Source organism: Suncus etruscus, chromosome 10, assembly GCF_024139225.1.
Source record: "Suncus etruscus isolate mSunEtr1 chromosome 10, mSunEtr1.pri.cur, whole genome shotgun sequence".
Classification (NCBI taxonomy): Eukaryota; Metazoa; Chordata; class Mammalia; order Eulipotyphla; family Soricidae; genus Suncus; species Suncus etruscus.
In genome coordinates, this window is record NC_064857.1 from 79,964,377 (window position 1) to 79,968,853 (window position 4,477).

The window sequence follows — 4,477 nt, forward strand, 5'->3', positions numbered from 1 at the left end:
AGTTCTGCAAAGAGCCTTGTCATTCAAGAGACCCCTGTTTAGCAGCAGTTGAGAAGGAAACAAATGCCAGATATTTGGAATCTGGTCTGACACCAAGTGCCAGGACTGGCGCTCTCAGTTAATGGTTGTTTTCAGCACAACTGGACAAAATGCCAACGCCAGACAAGATCATTCTGTGAGTAAGTGAGGTGACATGAGACCACAGTTCTGTGAACACATAAACAGCCTTGTATGCACTACCAGTACCAACCCACTCTCCTGGCTAAGGAATGACTGAGCTCCTTCTGCAGTGAAGGCTTCAGCTAGACTTTCTGCATTGCACTGCGTGAGTGTTGCAGATTTTATCCCTTTTCTTGCAAAAGTGGGGGTACATTATGTGAATCTTTAAAATGGTACTAGTATTACTTAAAATTATTTGTTGAAATATGGTAGTTAGCACTTGCAGACAGGGTTATAAAAATATCACTCAAGCTCCTCTTCCACCTCCTCCCTCCTTTTCTCTCCATCCTCCACCTCTACCTCCTCTTCCTCTTCTTCCTCCTTTTCTGAGCCTCCTTTGCTTCCTCCTCCTTTCTTTTCCTCCTTCTTTCACCCATTACTTGTCCACGTGACCTCTCCCATACCTGGCAGCAAACACCTGGAGAGCTTCCAGAGCCTCCCTAAGCTAGCTCTTGCTCCCTGGGTCACTGTGGTTCTGACTTCTATAGGCTTTAGCCCCGCCCCACGTCGTCATGCCCGCCCAATGCCCTATAACCCACCCCCATCATCTCAGCTCCGCCCTTAGAGCTGTGCTAGTACTTAAAGAGGAAAACAAAAAAACAAGCACTTGCCCCTCTTGTGGACAGTACCCAAGAGTGAATCAATATTGGAACCCTCCCTGAATGACAAAGTACACCCAGCTCCTAACACCCTTACAGCAAGTGTCCCAAGTTCCCTAAGGCGGGGCCCTTGATGGGAGAACTTTCCGCAACCAACTTCACCTTGTTCAAATAGGTGTATTTCATGGGGCAGCTAGTTGAATATCACCAGCAAGACAGCATTCCCTTCCACCAATATTAGCATTTCAGAGTAAAGGGAATGAGGCCAATGGTTAAATAATGAATGAAATTCCCACATGGGGTCAAATGAATTCCTGCAAATAACCTTTAACAAGGGAGAGAAGAAAGACACCGAACTATATTGTTCTCCTGTATGTACACTATGTCCGAAAGCTGCTGAAAATAATCCAAGAATTTAGATAAACTTCAAAGCAGGATGTTAAGCAAAACAATCTGAATTCGATTCCTCTATTTACTCTTGGCACATGCTTGTGTTTAAGGATTAAACCATACCCAAGCCAGTAACTGCGTTTTCATTAATGGCACCATTAACAGAGAGTACATAGAATTCTCACCCAGTCTGCAAAGGGTATATTCCAGTGACTCAGGTAAATGCCCCAAACCACAAGATAGTACTGAATCCATCCATGCTGCTTTCCTATGGTCGTTTGTTTTGTTTGGTGGCCATATAAGGTGCTGGGAATTGAACCCATTGGAGGCAAGTGCCCTACCTACTGTATTACCTATCGCTCTGGTCCCATGTTTTATCTATAAGCACAGTAAGAGACTCAATACTAGAAGTTAAAATATGTATGTGGGGGCCTGCGAGGTGGCGCTAGAGGTAAGGTGTCTGCCTTGCAAACGCTAGCCAAGGAAGGACCGCGGTTCGATCCCCGGGCGTCCCATATGGTCCTCTCAAGCCAGGGGCAATTTCTGAGTGCTTAGCCAGGAGTAACTTCTGAGCATCAAATGGGTGTGGCCCAAAAAAACAAAATATATATATGTATATATATATATGCACATACAGTGAACATGACTGTAAGTCTCAAATGTTCTGTGTGCATAGTTTTTTTCCTTTAGTGCCACACCAGCAGTGCTCAGGGCTTACTCCTAGCTCTGCACGCAAGGAGCACTCCTGGCAGGGCACGGGGGACCATATATATGCTGGGAACAAACCCTGGAAGATCTGCGTGGTGCCTGTCTGGACTTCTTAGTCTGGATTCCAATGAAGCCTGCCCCATTACTGAGCACAGCAAAAAGTGATTCCCAGTACGGAACTGAAGTCTCACGTTCTCTAGGAGTTTGGTTAAGGTTTGATTCCCACTGAACTCCGAGACAGGAAAGGCAGTTCCCATTCCCCTGTTCGATTAGTTCAGGGCGAACAGTTCCAAGTTGTAGAGATCCGCAGAAAATAACTCAGTGAAAAGGTACAAGAATGAGCCTAGGAAATCCAGTGCTCAAGCAAGGAATTCAGGCTTTCTGCTCCTAAGATGCAGAGCAGCTCAGTGGAAGAAGACGGAAGAAATGAGCCCCAGCCTTCCTCAGACCCTGGCTTCTATTGACAAGAATCAGGTCCCACCCTAGGGTGAGAACAGAATACCAAGTAAGGAATAATCCAATATACTCTCACCAGGTCACACCCTAGGGTGGGGTACAATTATTGATTAGGGGTAGGATCAGTAACCTAACATCTTCTGCTTCTAAGATGAAGAAGACCTAAGAAATGAGCCCCAGATCCTTAAGGGCTTTTATTGACAAGTATCAGGTCCCACCTTAGGGTGGGAGCAGGATACCTAGGAAGGAATAATCCAATATACTATCACCAGGTCACACCCTAGCGTGGGATATGATAATTGATTAGGGTAGGATCAGTAACCCAACACAGAACCAGGAGTGACCCCTGACCATCACCGTGATGCATGTGGCCTGGAAACAAAAAAAAAAAAAAACCACTCAGAATCAGGGTTGCACCCCCTAGCACGCCCTTAGCTGGGGTCCCCCCCCCCCCCCGGTGCCCCGCCGCCGCCTGCGTGCCCCACGGTCTCAGTCCGTTCTCAGAGCTCCATCAGCGGGTTTCCCGAGAACTCAGATTGCGCAGTGGTCTAGTCATCATCGACCAGGGCTCGCAGACGCGGCGCAGAGGCCTCCCCGCTAGCCCGCCCTCCACCCAGCCCCGTGCCCCTCTCGGCCAGACGCGTCCTAATCCTCTCCGGTCCGCAATGGGGCCGGATCATATAAGGAAAATACCGCGGGCTCACGGAGGGGCTACAGAAGGGGGCCGGGGGTCCCCTGGCCTGTCACACCCGCCCCACCCGCCACCCGATGGGTCCCACATCCCCAACTGGTCCCACCCGCCCGCCTCGAGGCCCAGGCGTCTGCCCTGCCCCACTCTGCGCAGGCGCACATTCCAGCGAACGCTTTAGCCAATCAGCGCATGTTCCGGCGGGAGCTTATCCAATCAACGCACGCCCAGAGCGGTCGACTTCCGTTTACGCCCGATACGCAGGCCACGCCCACTCGCTTCCGGGCCCCGGCCATCCTCGAGGCTCCGCCCACGTTCAACGAGTATCTTGACAGCTGTGTGTCTGGATGCTTCAAAACATCCTTCCTCGGGGCCCGAGCGGTGGCGCAGCGGGAGGGCGTGGGCCATGCTCGCGCTAACCTAGGACGGACCGCGGTTCTATCTCGGGCGCTCCATATGGTCCTCCCAAGCCAAGAGCGATTTCTGAGCGCAGAGCCAGGGGGAACCCCTGAGCTTCACCCGGTCTGGCCCCCCCAAAAAAAACAAAAGATAAAAATATCCTGTGGCTGAAGTGGAATATTAAGTACACGTTGCCTGGGGCACAGGGGTCATGCTAAGATCCAGGTTGAGACAGGAGAGGATGCAAGTCGGGAGACATGGAGCTGGAGAGATAGCACAGCGGTAGGAGAGATAGCACAGCGGTAGGGCATTTGCCTTGCAAGCAACCAACCCAGGATCAAAGGTGGTTCGAATTCCTGCAACCCAGATGGTCCCTATGCCTGCCAGTAACCCCTGATCACCGCCGGGTGTGACCCAAAAACGAAGGAAGGAAGGAAGGAAGGAAGGAAGGAAGGAAGGAAGGAAGGAAGGAAGGAAGGAAGGAAGGAAGGAAGGAGAAGAAGGAAGGAAGGAAGGAAGGAAGGAAGGAAGGAAGGAAGGAAGGAAGGAAGGAAGGAAGGAAGGAGAAGAAGGAAGGAAGGAAGGAAGAAAGAAAGAAAGAAAGAAAGAAAGAAAGAAAGAAAGAAAGAAAGAAAGAAAGAAAGAAAGAAAGAAAGAAAGAAAGAAAGAAAGAAAGAAAGAAAGAAAGAAAGAAAGAAAGAAAGAAAGAAGGAAGGAAGGAAGAAAGAAAAAAAGAAAAAGAAAGAGAAAGAAAAAGAAAAAGAAGAAGAAGAAAGACACGCTGTCCAGGAACTCTCTCTTCTCCAGGGTCGTTAGGCCCACTCAGCAAGTCTAGGACCGTTTGGAAGAAGCCCAGGGATGGCGCGAAGAGGGCAGCATCCCGCAAGTGGGCTGGGGTGGGGCGATGCAGGCCTAGAACTGCGCCAGCCCCACGCGGGCGGAACTGGGTGAAAGTGCGAGGGAGTGGCTTCGAGGGCGCCGCCCCCCCACTTTTAAGGGCCCATGTGGGCTGGCTGGA

At 50.3% G+C, this 4,477-nt stretch overlaps 1 non-coding gene across 1 annotated transcript; it reads right to left on the minus strand.

Annotated features, from left to right (window-relative positions):
• Window positions 1-2,856: 2,856 nt before the first annotated feature.
• Window positions 2,857-2,937, minus strand: LOC126021041 (small Cajal body-specific RNA 18). Its single transcript, XR_007499660.1, has one exon. It is a non-coding gene; the product is annotated as a small Cajal body-specific RNA 18 (non-coding RNA).
• Between the last annotated feature and the right edge of the window lie 1,540 nt (window positions 2,938-4,477).